This window comes from Manis pentadactyla, chromosome 10 (genome assembly GCF_030020395.1).
Source record: "Manis pentadactyla isolate mManPen7 chromosome 10, mManPen7.hap1, whole genome shotgun sequence".
Lineage (NCBI taxonomy): Eukaryota > Metazoa > Chordata > Mammalia > Pholidota > Manidae > Manis > Manis pentadactyla.
In genome coordinates this window covers 45,261,167-45,276,575 of record NC_080028.1, presented here as the reverse complement: position 1 = coordinate 45,276,575, position 15,409 = coordinate 45,261,167, and the positions used below count along the sequence as shown (strand labels likewise).

At 40.9% G+C, this 15,409-nt stretch overlaps 1 pseudogene; it reads left to right on the top strand.

The window, feature by feature from the left end:
• The first annotated feature begins 2,980 nt into the window (after positions 1-2,980).
• Positions 2,981-3,945, top strand: LOC130679303 (olfactory receptor 6C70-like; annotated as a pseudogene).
• Positions 3,946-15,409: the final 11,464 nt, after the last annotated feature.

The window sequence follows — 15,409 nt, the reverse complement described above, 5'->3', positions numbered from 1 at the left end:
AACTACTACTTAAATTGCGCACACACATTAACATAACAGGAGTATAGTTACATAACCAAAGCAGACCTATAATTACCAGCCATCTCCAGTGCAACCAAGAAAACCAGTTAGGCACATAAGGCATTTGTGAAAACTTATCTATGATATGGTGGATATTGTCCAACTGAGCTTGAACAGTCTGAGAGAAATCAGTCGAATTAAAACAACCCATTCCTGGGGACTGTTCACATCCCATATGTTCTTTTAACAGTAGATAGTCTGTGGTTGTAAGATTTTGGAGCGCTACAGCTTGCACTTCTTCTAATTCTTGGTTGAGTTCCAAGAGTATAGATCCAGTCAAATTTGTTGTTTAACTGTATGCACAGGCTAGCTTAGATATCTCCTTCTTCATTCCCATGGCAAGTCCAGGAACCGGTGGGATGAGTGCATCTACAGCTGTAGCAGCACGTGGATCTTTGTTGGGGTTTTTTAATGATCATCTACTGGTATGAGTCTTCCAGTGAGTGCTGATGTTGGAAACTCTTTATCATATCGTATCGTAGTTCATTTTTGGGGTAGCCAAATTAGGGTTTGATCCTCTGTATAAACACAAACAGTCCCTTTGCCTGCACTTTTATATGCCCTTTATACCATTGTGTAGAACTCATTCGAGGTCACCACACAGCAACTGCTTTTTTTTTCTTTCTTGTTATCATTAATCTACACTTACATGATGATATTATGTTTACTAGGCTCTCCCCTTTACCAGGTCCCCCCTATAAACCCGTTTACAGTCACTGTACTTCAGCACAGCAAACTGTTGTAGAATCACTACTTGCCTTCTCTGTGTTGTAGAGCCTTCCCCTTTCTCCCACCACCCCCATGCTTGCTAATCTTAATAACCCCCTCCTTCTTTCTCACCCCCTTATCCCTCCCTACCCACCCATTCTCCCCAGTCCCTTTCCCTTTGGTACCTGTCAGTCCATACATGAGTTTTGTGATTCTGCTGCTGTTTTGTTCCTTCAGTTTTTCCTTTGTTCTTATACTCCACAGATGAGTGAAATCGTTTAGTATTTCTCTTTCTCCTATTGGCTTATTTCACTGAGCATAATACCCTCCAGCTCCATCCATGTTGCTGCAAATGGTAGGATTTGCCCTTTTCTTATGGCTGAGCAGTATTCCATTGTGTATATGTACCACATCTTCTTTATCCATTCATCTATTGATGGACATGTAGGTAGCTTCCAATTCTTGGCTATTGTAAATAGCTCTGCGATAAACATAGTTCTGCATCTGTCTTTCTCAAACTTGATTGCTGCATTCTTAGGGTGAATTCCTAGGAGTGCAATTCCTGGGTCAAATAGTAAGTCTGTTTTGAGCATTTTGATGTACCTCCATACTGCTTTCCACAATGGTTGAACTAATTTACATTCCCACCAACACTGTAGGAGGGTTCCCCTTTCTCCACAGCCTCACCAACGTTTGTTGTTGTTTGTCTTTTGGATGGCAGCCGTCCTTACTAGTGTGAAGTGATACCTCATTGTAGTTTTAATTTGCATTTCTCAGATAATTAGCGATGTGGAGCATCTTTTCATGTGTCTGTTGGCCATCTGTATTTCTTTTTTGGAGAACTGTCTGTTCAGTCACTCTGCCCATTTTCTAATTGGGTTATTTGTTTTTTGTTTGTTGAGGCGTGTGAGCTCTTTATATAGTCTGGATGTCAAGCCTTTATCGGATCTGTCATTTTCAAATATATTCTCCCATACTGTAGGGTTTCTATTTGTTCTATTGATTGGGTCTTTTGCTGTACAGAAGCTTTTCAGCTTAATATAGTCCCACTTGTTCATTTTTGCTGTTGTTTTCCTTGCCTGGGAAGATATGTTCAAGAAGAGGTCACTCATGTTTATGTCTAAGAGGTTTTTGCCTATGTTTTTTTCCAGGAGCTTAATGGTTTCATGACTTACATTCAGGTCTTTGATCCATTTTGAGTTTACTTTTGTATATGGGGTTAGAAAATTGTCCAGTTTCATTCTCGTACATGTAGCTGTCCAGTTTTGCCAGCACCATCTTTTGAAGAGACTGTCATTTCACCACTGTATGTCCATGGCTCCTTTATCAAATATTAATTGACCATATACATCTGGGTTAATGTCTGGATTATCTAGTCTGTTCCATTGGTCTGTGGCTCTGTTCTTGTGCCAGTACCAAATTGTCTTGATTACTATGGCTTTATAGTAGAGCTTGAAGTTGGGGAGTGTAGCTCTGTGATATTATGACCACATTCTCTATCTTTCAGGTTCCATTTGCAATTTTCTTACTTGCCGTCCAGTTGGCCTGGGTTGTACTGAGTTCTGCACATATTGTGTGTTATATGCTCCTTCTTTAGAAGGAAATTGCATGCCCTCTTCATACACAATTACCATAGGATTATTTAAGTGAATTCATAAACATTCTGAAATCTATCCAGGTCTCAAGGCTAGAACTTTTTAATGAATATTCAGTATGATAAAGTTAAAAAGATGAAATTAAAAGCAGCAAAGGTTCAGTACTTAAAAGCCTTAGAGTTCAGGGCCCAATTGAATTACAAACAAAGTTATTTCCTCATTTGTCTTTGAACTTGTAATCTTTGTATAAAAACAAATGTCTAAATCTCACCAAAAATATTCAAACAGTTGTTTGAGTGTCTTGGGCATTTATATTTATTAAAGATTCATCAACTTTTTGTTACAAAGCTGGGGTTTAGATATATATCCCAGAAAACTCCAATCTGACTCTAGATTTCCTTCTCATGAAAGTGGAGAGACTAACATTCTACTCAAAGAGGGTTAATGCAGATGTTAATAAGGAAATTTATGTAAATCTCCAGACATAGTGCCTGGCACATTGTTGGTGATCAATGTATGTTGTTAGCTTCTCTCTCATTCTTTGTTATTTCTTAATGACTCCAATAGTTAATCCTAACCATTTTTTTTACTTTTTTTGTCTAGCTTTGATAAAATTCATGAGAGAAAATAGAAATAATTCAATGCAGACAGAGTTCATTCTTTTGTGTTTGACAGATAACCCTGAGTTGCAAGTTGTAGTTTTCCTCTTTCTATTTTTTACCTACATATTTAGTGTCACAGGAAACTTAACCATCATTATTCTTACTCTTCTGAATTCCCACCTTAAGACACCAATGTATTTCTTGCTAAGGAATTTTTCCCTTTTAGAAATCTCATTCACAACTGTTTGTATTCCAAGATTTCTGGTGAGCCTTGTGACAAAAGACAGGATTATTTCCTACATGAGTTGTATGACTCAGTTATTTATTAAATCTTTTTGGGAGTAACTGAATTTTACCTTCTGGCTGCCATGTCCTATGACCATTATGTGGCTCTATGTAAACCCCCGCATTATACCACCATCGTGAGCAACAGAGTTTGCTACCAACTTGTATTCAGCTCATGGGTAACTGGATTCCTGATTATCTTTCCTCCAGTGATCTTGGGACTCAAGTTTTAATTCTGTGCTTCCAATGTCATTGACCATTTTATTTGTGATTTGTCTCCCATCCTGCAGATCTCTTGTTCTGATACACATTTCCTAGAGCTAATGTGTTTTCTCTTGGCTATTGTCACAATAATGGTCACACTGATGTTAGTGATTCTCTCTTATGGCTACATCATCAAAACAATTCTCAAATTCCCTTCTATTCAGCAAAGGACCAAAGCCTTTTCTACTTGTTCTTCCCACATGATTGTAGTTTCCATCTCTTATGGTAGCTGTATCTTCACGTACATAAAACCATCAGCAAACAATAGAGTGACTTTAAGCAAAGGAGTAGCTGTGCTCAATACCTCAGTTGCCCCCTTATTGAATCCTTTCATTTACACCTTAAGGAACCAGCAAGTGAAACAGTCATTTAAGGACATGTTCCAGAAACTTTCATTTGGTCAAATAAATGAGAGAACTCTAAAAAAATGAATAAAATACTGCCCTATCTTGATTTACTTTGATTCTACATATTTGCAGATTATATTAGTAATTTCAGCTGATTTGGGGCCTCCTTCCATGTTATTATTTCTGGCTAAAATTATATATTACAGATCTGCTCCTTTATAAGTTTCAGAAATATACAATTTTAGATGTGATAGTTTTAATAGATCATAGTGGATGAAACATGTTTCAACAAGGCTCTGTATGAGCTTGCATACCAGATGCCATTCTAGACCTTGGCATATAAGTGGAATGATTGTAGCTAGAAACATATTTTTAGGACAAAAATGACTATCTGAAAGTGTAAGGACCAAGGGCAGGCTGCCCCAAGATGTGTCATTGTAACAGGCAGACTATTTTGATCTGAAAAGCATCGAGGCCGAGAAGACTCAAATAGAAACTTTGCTCTTCCTCTTAAATGCCTAAAAGAATTTAGATAGAAAACCCACTCCAGGAAGATAGCTATTACCAGAGATAGCTTACATTATGATAGGCTTGGTAGACAGGGAGGAATTTAGCAAAATCTGTCTGTTAAAATTCCTCTCCATGTCACATTGTTTTTCCATTGCCCAACAAACACTTGTTTACCAAACATTTGCTCTCATCTTCCTGCGAATTACTTTCCTCTCCTTTGAAGTCCCAGACCCTTACCATTCTTCTCCTTAGTTCAGGATGACATATATACCTCATTTTATTCCCTGTCTTTTAAATCTCATGTCTGTGTGAATTCTTCATATATATGTAATTAAATTTGATTATCTCCTATAAATATGTATCATGTCAATTTGATTCTTAGGCCAGCCAGAAGAACATTGAAGGTAGAAGAACATTTTTCCTTCCCAATAATATTTTATTCTCATCAATTGAGCCTTTGGTGATATTACTGGTAATGATGACAATCCAGGCTAACCTCCGAAAGATCAGTGTAGTTGGCAAAATATCATCATTTTTGTTAACCAAGTTGATTTTAATGCGGTAAGAAATTTTGAATACATTAATGCAAATTTCCTAAGATGAATGGTGATGTTTACCCTTTATTGATGGAAAAATCAAATGAATACCAGAGGTGAAATTCAGAGCCTCTGCAAGAGATAGTGTACTGAATTTTCTCTAAAATCCAGTAGAAAATTAGCTTATATAAAACACAAAATTACTTGCTGTAACTTCCCAGGGGGCCAGGGAAGGGAGGGACATATATTCACAGCCTGGGGCAAATTACCTTTGAAGCCAAAATCAGTCAAAGGGATAAATAAAGAGGGAGAAACCTGTTTATTGCTTACAAACCATCATCCACTTCTGCTTGCCTGTGTCTCTCATGACTGAGCTCAAAAGTGGAGCCCACCCAACCTCTCCAGTCCACACAAACCCTTGCTCCCCCTTGGAATCACCTATTGATATGGAGATGGACTACATCTCTCCATCCCTTGGAAACACCTACTGTCATGGAAAAGCACTAAGGCTAGGCAAGAGATTGTGGAAATATTTCAATTTTATCCCCACTTGTTTTTTATTTCAAAGTGTAAACCTCTGTATATTTCTTTGGAATTTTGACTTGGCATATAGGAATATCTGAGATAGGAAACAGTATTTACCAGATTGATTCTGTTCAAGCTCTTAGAAACCTAATGTGTGAAATAGACAAATTTTACTCTTGTCAATAGAATAAAAATGAAAGTATATATGGTGACATGAGTTGAAAATATATTCTGCACTATAACCCAAAATCTTCATCAGTAACAAAGATAAGTTACAAAATTTTTCCTTCAATAATCTATAAATATTGTAGAATGCTTGTCAAAATCAAAATTCTAAATTTTAGTGTACTTTTACCTAGCTACCCTGGCCCATTATCCATGTTACATTGTAAGCAATTTGGGAAACAAGACACAGTCTCTAAATATTATTTCCCACTGAGAGGTACCAGAGCTTCATGGAGAGAGTTCTTTCCAGGTTAAGGCAAAGAAACTACAAACTCCATACTGCTTTGCACAGCGTGTGTACCAATTGACATTCCTACCAACAGTGTAGGAGGGTTCCCTTTTCTCCACATCCTCACCCAACACTTGGTATTTCTTGTCTTTTGGACAGTGGACATTCTGACTGGTGTAGGTGATAGCTCATTGTGGTTTGGATTTGCATTTCCGTGAAAATTAGCAGTGTGGAGCATCTTTTCATGTGCCTGTTGGCCATTTGTAGGTCCTGTTTGAAGAAGTGTCTGTGCAGGTGGTCTGTCCACTTTTTAATTGGGTTATTTGATTTTATGGTTTTGAAGCATATGTGTTCTTTATACATTTTAGATGATAACCCGTTATCAGGTTAATCATTTAAGAATATATTCTCCCACACTGTATGTTGTATTTTTGTTCTATTGATGGTGTCCTTTGCTATACAGAAGCTTTATAGTTTGATACAGTTCCACTTGTTCATTTTTAATTTTGTTTCCCTTGCCTGAGGACATTTTTACAGGAAAAAATGTCTCATACCTGTTGTTCAAGAGATTTGCCTGTTTTCCTCTAAGAGGTTTACAGTTTCATATCTTAAATTCAGGTCTTTTATCCATTTTGTTTACTTTTTTTATGGAGTTAGATAACAATCCAGTTTCATTGTCTTGCATGTAGCTGTCCAGTTTTACTAACACCAGTTATTGAAGAAGCTGTCTTTTCCCCACTGTATATTCATGTCCCCTTTATTGTATATTAGTAATTCTACTTCTAGGGATTCATTTGAAGAAAACAAAAATCCCTGATTCAAAAATACATATGCACACCTATTTTTATCACATCATTATTTATAATAGCCCAAATATTGGAGCACATAAGTGCCCAACAATAGATGAATGGATAAAGAAGATGTCATAGATATAAACAAAGGAATATCATTCAGCTATAAAAAAAAAAGATATCCCACCATTTGCATTAACAAGGATGGATCTAGAGGATATAATAATGCTCAGTGATATAAGGCAGGTGGAGGAAGATGAATACCATATGATTTCACTTGTTTGTGGAATATAAAATCAAAACAAAGCATAAGGACCATGATAGCAGGAGACTCAAAGACACTGAGAAGAGACTGGTGGTCACCATGGGGGACTAGTTTGGGCAGGGAGGGTGAGGGGGATAGAGGGGCACAAAAGTTGTCAGTCATAATGTAAATTGGTTACAGGGATAATAGTACAGCATGGAGAATATAGGTGATGATTCTGTAACATCTTCCTATGTTGATAGACAGTAACAACAATAGAAGGGGTGAAGATTTAATAATATGGTGACTGTTAATATGAACCACTGTGCTGTATGTTTGAATCCAATATAAGATTGTATATCAACTATACTACAATAAAAAAAAACTAAACCTGTAATATCTTACTAGAACAGAAGGAAAAATAATAGTAAAAATGTCATATGAGAAAACAAGAACCAATTTTAATCCCACGTGCTGACATAAAATGGGACAACTTGAACATGCAAATGTAATGATTACTCTAATTGATTCAAAAAAATAAAATTAAATTTAAAAATCAATGTGTATATAGCTTTTAAAAGGAAACTGATCATCAGTGGAAGTTCTTACGACATCAAATTTCTACCCCAGAACATTGATAAAGGAGGGAATATGTTAATGCTCTATATCCTCCCTTGGAATCAAATAGTTTATCAAAAAAGACATGAATTCACAGAAATACAAATGAAAAAATGCTTTCAACCTATTAACAGAAGAATGAACCTTAACAATGCATTAGTATGTACTAAACACTGTTTGTGGAATGTTCATAATAGAGATGTGAGGCTGCTGAGACCTGAACACACTGATCAATCTAAGCATTGTTAAAAGCATGTCAAATGGACATTAAGGCTCATGGTGTGGTGCTCGGGAAAACATACAGCCTCACCTATCTACCATCTTGTGAAAAATATGAATATTAACCTAACTGATAATTAAATCTAACATGTGAGAAGAAATGGGTGACAGAGAAACAAGTTAAGTGATACCATAAGGAAAGAGTCAGTTTAATAACCAAGGATATCATATAACACAAATAACCTAATTCCTCCCTGAATTAAAGAATGAAAAAAAAAAAAAAGGCCCCGAGGAAATTTTCAAATGTTGTAACATAACAACTAAATGTGATGTGTTAGATGTTGATCCAAATAACTTACTTGTAAGAGAAAAAAATAAAAAACAAAACATCTTTATGTAAGCCAGGGAAACATGAACACACACTGAATATAAAAAACTATGATGATTTATTGATAATATTGTGTGGGTAAAATTGCAATAATTCCAGAATCTCTCACCTGGCCTTAGTTCTTCTCCATATCAATAGGTGGTTCCAAAGGGTAGAGAGAACTAGTCCATCTCCATATCAATCTGAAATACAAGGGCAAGTGAGGGCATGCAGAGGCCAGAGTGGTTGGCTGGGGTCCCTTTTTGGAGCTGGGTCACAAGAGACACAGGCAAGCAGAAGTGGACACCTGCTTGTAAGCAATAAGCAGCTTTCTCCCACTTTATTTCTCCCTTGGACTGATCTCAGTTTCAGGTAGTTTGTCCTGGAATAGGAAAACATTTCCCCCCCATAGTTCCATCTGATGGTAGTTCACAGAACCTCAGAACCTGAAATCTGTCTTCATGGATGCAATTCATAGGTGGGCTGCCCCTAGAGATGATGGAAAGATACCTGGAACCCCCTCCGTGGATGGTGGGGAGGCCCTAGTGGCTGCAGTGATGGAGGGTACAGCTTCACTGAAGGGCCCCCTATCTATGGGGCTTCCAACTGGGGAGCCCCTAGTGGGGAATTGGTCTATGGTAAGCACATGCTAGAAGGATGGAACCTTCCCCAGTTGGGTACAGGTGGAGACACTGGAAGCTCTGGAATTAGTCCTCATGAGATAGAAGACTGTTCAGAGGCCCTGAGGCATCGTGTAGCAGCCAGGATGGTGGGGTGTCTGTTTCTCGAGATAGTGGAAAGGGGTTTCAAGGAGAAAGACACACTTCAGTGATGCTTGGGGGAACTGTGTGATGATCTATAGGATGCTCTTAAGAAAGAGAGACAGTTATTGAGAAGGCAGCTTATGCTCCTGGAAGAGACCTTAGCAGCGAGGGAGGAGGCAGCAGGAGCAGCTGTGCTGAAGGAGGCCATGGGGGAGCGGGAGGAAAGAGCAGTGAGGACAGCCCCGGAGACGGTAGAGGAGATGCTTGGGGAGGGGGAGGGGCTGGGGCCAAGAGTCCGTCTGTCGCCAAGGCCACTACCAAGGAACTAGTTCCTCTCGTATTAAAAACCTGTCCCGGTGTAATTAGGAAAGTAAAAAGGCAACAACCAAGGGCTCCTCAGAGGGAGGGGCTGCCCCTCCCCAGGCTGTGGAGCACTCCGTTCTTCCCCCGTAAACCCTGATGAGCTGGGGTACATGAGCATCGGGTTTCAGCAGAAGACATTGCAACCTCTGCGTGCATGGCCTTTGCATCTCTGGGATACTGGGGTGGAAAACATTGTTATGTCACGTTCTGAAATGTGTAGTCGGGCCCACCTGATGACTCACCCTTCCCTCTGGCAGTGGCTCCAGGAATCAGGATCATCTGAGAACAGCCATGAGAGCAGTTTGGTCTAATCAGTGCGATTTACCATATTTACACACTAGCTGGAAAACCTATGCAGAGCTCCAGCAGGTGTTACGTGACTTGGGAATGAAAAATATCTTTTATAATATGGACCCCGGGCCCCGATGAGGAGTTGTGCATCACAGGAATGGGAAACATAGTGCTGCGTACTCCTCCATCTCTCTTTGGGTCCCTCGTGACTATTCTCAACCCCCACATAGGGAAACCCAAAGTGAGGCTACTCGTACTTTAGCTGAAATGGGGAGGTCAGAGCCTGGAAGGAAACACAGGCTACAACTGAAAGGAGAGGTGTAATAGGCCTCGTGAAGGCCTCAGGGACGCAGATATGAGTTCATTTGATAAAAGCTGGGGTAGTGAATGAAAAACATAATGGGCAACCCAATAGAATATTGTTATAACTGTGGCACCAATTAAAGCCAGAGCAGCAGTTCCAGCTGCTGAGGTACAGGACATGGAAACCCGAGTCAAGGCCTCATGCCCAGCCTGTGCCTCTAAAAACTTCCTGAGGGACAGTACTAAGGATTGTTTGGGTCATCACCCCCACAAGAGGACAATTGGGCATTACAGTTAGAGTGAGGAAAAAGGTCAAGATTCCCACCTTGGGGGACATGGTGGGAACCAGAGGTCACATGTAGAATAAGCAATTCCTTGGTCCCCTGTGAATGTACAATGTGTCCTGGTGCTAGTGGACACAGGAACTGAGTGTTCCCTGATTTATGGCAACCTTGAGAATTTTCCCAGGACTCCTGCTTTGATAGATAGCAATGGGGATAAGGCATTTAGAATGAAGAAAGCCCAAATTACATTGGGGGTAGGGCATTTACCCCCAAGTGAGTATACGGTGTGTATTTTTCCCATCCATGAAGGTATTTTGGGGGTAGATATCCTGCAGGGCCTGTGGTTACAGACCACTGCATGTGAGTTCATACTGAAGGTATGTGTGGTCAAGGCAGTTCTGAGAGGCCATGCTAGGCACACGCCTGTAGCTCTGCCTATACCTTGATTGGTGACAAAGAGTAAGCAGTATATATTGCCTGGGGGCACAAGGAAATTGGAGAAACTTCACAGGAATTGGAGAAGGTGGGAATCTTAAAGCCCACTCATAGTCCTTTTAATTCCCCAGTGTGGCCAGTGAAAAAGCCAGATGGCTCCTGGCAAATGACCGTGGACTACAGAGAATTGAATAAAGTCACACTCCCTTTGCATGCTGCTGTCCCCTCTATAGAAACCACTCTACAGAAACTCACTCAGTCATGAGCTGGACATGTACCATCATGTTGTAGACCTTGCTAATGCTTTCTTCTCTATTAACATAGCACAGGAAAGTCAGGAACTGTTTGCCTTCCTGGAGGAAGGTCGGCAGTGGACATTCACTGTCCTTCCACAGGGATACTCTCACAGTCACACCGTCTGTCACGGACTTGTAGCCCAGGACTTGTCCACATGGAAGAAAATGCAAACAGTGTGATTGTATCACTGCATTGATGATAATATGCCTTCGTCTGATTCTCTTTCAGATTTAGAAGTTCTTAGATTGATGCAACATCTGCAGGAGAAAGGATGGGCTATGAACAGCACCAAGGATCAGGGACCTCTTCTGTCTGTAAAATTCTTGGGGGTTACCTTTTCAGATAAAACTAAAGTTATTCCTGAAGCAGTCATATACAAGGTCCAGGCTTCCCCCACCCCTACCACTATGGCAGTATTACATGAGTTTCTGGGTCACTTGGGCTACTGGAGAGTGTTTATCCTGCACTTGGCAAAAATTCTGAAGCCATTATACCAGTTGGTATGAAAGTGCATGAGGTAGGAGTACTTTTACTGCTTCCAAGCAGGCAGTCAAGCCCTTATATGCCTTGAGTGTAATGGACTCATCAAAGCACTGTGAGCTAGATGTTCATGTAACTGAAGATAGTTATGGATGTGGTCTTTGGCAGTGGCTTCAGTGGACATGCCAACCTATTCGATTCTGGTCACAACTATAGAAAGGAGCAGAGGCCTGGTACAGCTTGGTAGAGAAGCAACTGGCTGCTCTGTATCATGACTTGCTGGCTACAGAGCCTATCACCGGAATAGCTCCAACCAAGGTAATAACCACCTATCCCATTTTGGGGTGGGTATGATACTGTACCCAAAGGCCATGGAATGGCATAGCACAGACGCCTACACTGGCCAAATTGGACACATATTTACAGCAGCATAGTATACATTCTACTAGCCCCTTGAGTAGAGAACTCTGACACTTATTGGGGCCAGTAACTTATACCAGAGGAAAGAAGGAAGAACTTGCTTTTAAGCCAGTGGTAGCCAAAAGTCCTTATCAGGATGGGAAAGCCCTTATGCCTGAAGATGCTTGGTATACAGATGGCTCCAGTTGTAGGCAGCCCCAGGTGGAGGGCTGTGGCTTTCCATCCTAAGACTGAGACAATACAGATGGGGGACAGAGACAGAAGAATAGTCAATGGTCTGAGTTGCAGGCAGTAGGGATCACCCAGGAGCCCTCCCCTATAATTGTCTGCACTGACAGCTGAGCCATCTATTGGGGTTTGACTCTGTGGTTGCCATCCGATTGTTTGGTCACCATCTCCTTTGGGGACAATGGTTGTGGCAATACCTATGGGCCTCTGGTCAGACTAAGACAGTTCCTGTATATCATGTGACTGGTCATTTGCCTTTGGCATCCCCAGGGAATTATGAAGCAGATACACTAGTCCAAGTACATTGGATAAAAGAAAAGCCTGCCTCTGATGCAGTCCAATGGTTACATCAGCATTTCTTGTATGTGGGGTAGAAGACACTGTGGGCTATAGCCCATTGGTGGGGCTTGCCACTGACGTTTGGAGAAGTCAGCAGATCCCAGAAGGAGTGCCTTCTGTGCTCTAAGAAGGACTTACACTGTGTCCCCAGCAGCATAGGACAATAGTAAAGGGGCCAATATGTCATGTCATGTGGCAGATAGACTGTATTGGGCCTCTGCCCATATCAGAAGGATATTGGTATGCCATGACTTGTGTGGACATGGCTACTGGACTTTTGGTTGCTTTTACTGCATAGCGTGCAGATCAGCAAATGACCAAAAGGAGCCTAGAGCATCTTTGCAGCCTATGGCTAGCCGCAGGTGATTGAGAGCAATCAAGGCACCCACTTTACTGGGGATGTGTTACAAGAATGGGTGTAAGAAATTAGGAATAAAGTGGAAGTTTCATGTACCATGTAACCCTACCAGGGCAGGCATGATAGAGAGGAACAATGGTCTGTTGAAATTTGGCCTGAAGTCGGACACCAGTAGTCTACAGGGCTGGTCAGTTCACTTATGGACAGTGTAATGGTGTTTGAATTAGAGGTCCCCAAAAGGAGCCTTCAGCCCTGTGGACATGCTAACACACATTGCTCTCTCTCCTATACAAGTGTATATGCAAACCAAAGTGGAGTTATTGAAGCCAGGATATGGCCAGCAGAGCAACATCCTGCCGCCAGCCCCAACTGCGTCAAACCCCAGAGACTGTTGAGTGGATGTGGCTTTGGACATTTTGACACATGGATCAGCGATGTCTGGCCTTCCTGGCACCTTGGGGAAATGGCCTGGAAGTTGGCATCCTGTGTTGCCCTTGTAACATCAGAGTAACCCAAAAACCACAATAGCATACCCAAAACATCTGAGAGGTAAGAGCATCAGAGGAGTTTTTGTTTTATCTTTATGGCCAGTGCATGTACCTCCCGTAGCCCTATCTACTGACCCATCTGTAACTAGCACAGGGAGAGGGTTGAAATTCTGGAACACTAGACCAGGATGAGACCCCATTCCTGCCACTGTCCTATCACAGGAGAACTCTCTTGCATGCATTCTGCCTGATGGACAAGATTTGCTCATGCTGATATCATTAAAAGATGAATCTTATCATCCTTAAGGTTATTTTCTTCTACAGGCCCTGTGGCCTCGACCCGCCCCCAGCTGCAGCTGCTGCATGATGACTGCTCTGAACTCCCTACCTGTTTAACTACTGCCTGCCTGTGGAATGGGTGAGCTATGGACTTAATCTGCACAGGACTTTGAAACTAGCTGAATCCTCCTGCTTGAGGATATTCTTGATTTTACTGTTGTTGCTATTGTATGTTATTTGTCTGGTTACAATGCTCCAGTTTTCTCACACATAGGCCATTGTGGAAGATTGGGAAAGATCAGATTGTGATGTGAGATTTCTGGAGGGTGATCTGTGGGTAAAATTGCAAAATTTCCAGAATCTCTCACCTGACCTTAATGCATCTCCATATCTATAGGTATTTCCAAGAGGTTGAGAGAAGTAGTACATCTCTATATCAATACATGATTACAAGGGGGAGCAGGCCTATCTGGAATGAACATGTTTGGTGGGGTCCCTGTTTCTGCAGCCCATGGAAGCAGAAGTGGATGATTGCTTGTAGGCAATTAACAGGTTTCTCCCACTTTATTTCTCCTTTTGACTGACTTAAGTTGCAACAGTATTTTGCCCCCAGCTGGGAAAATATTCCCTTGGAGTTCCAATCAATATTATAAATTTTCAACAAATTTTCGCTTACATTTTGTTTCCTTCACATATTTAGAAATATATATTTTAACAGAATTTTTACTTTTATCCATGCCTTTCTTTATCTTTTGTTCACAGATTAATGTCAAATATAACTTCTTTGGTTTTTTTCTCACGTATTTCTCATTTTGCATCATAAGAAGTTTCAAATCCTCATATTGGAAAATTATCTATTATTCAAGTAGTATTTGTTTGGGTGCCAGACATAAAGGATTCTAGAATTTGGCATATGAAGCAGACATTCTCCAGGGCATTTGCCACTGAGAGTAGAATAAAGACAAGTAAACATGAAATTGTGGTAGGGCAAGTTATGAAAGCAGTGGGTAAGTGTGACACTAATGTGAATGAGTCAGACTAACTCAGACCTGGTGTTTCTGTTAGTGGAATCATAGGACTAGGTCAGCAAAAATTCCTCATGGGAATGTCATTTAAATTGGAGAACCCTGGGAGTTTGGAAGCTGAAAAATGAGGGAAAAATTCCTGCCTACCTGTGCCGTGATATGAGAAGTGGTTTGAGGTAAGAGCAGAAGTATCAAAGGAAGTTTTAATATGTTGTAGTATGTAAGCTGAAGTTGGTAGAGAATATAATGAGTAATGAAATGCTGATCTTTCTTTAGGGAAACATTTTTAGGTGCTGTAGTTCTGGAGTTAAGGGGTTCCCCCTCTCCTGGGCAATTTGCTATCAATCAGGTGAAACCAAAAGAGTACACGGGGAATGGTAGGTTTGCTAAAGAGATTTTGTTGCCAACAGCTCGCTTGAGTTTGCTAGCCAGCCCTCACTCCATCTGTCCTTTCTGGCTGTGGCTCATGCTCTATCCCACAGATGGCCCCTTCTATCGGGATCTCCTTGGACGGGTCATTGGAGACTGGTGTCTCCACACCAACTAGTTATCAGGAATGGAGGGGAGGAGAGAACGGTCATTGTCTCTCCACCCCTTGACCCAGATTGACCAGATGCTCTGGGGTTGTACAGACATGCTGGTATGAACATGGCCTAAGGCCAGGTGGGAAATTCTGGAACTCTGGCTGAAAACTTCCATTTACCCCGTGGATGCATAATTTGGACACTTTTTTTTCATATTAAAAGAGCAAATCTTCACAGTGATATTGGTATCTTCATTATGTTCTATTTCTCTTTCCTTCATTTCCAGAATACTTGGCTTACTGGTTATCAATTTGTCACTCTTTTAGCCCCATATTGGTTTCCTCGGACTCACTGCCATCTGTTTGCTAAAATTCTCTAAATTCAAGATTTCACATTTTAATTGGTA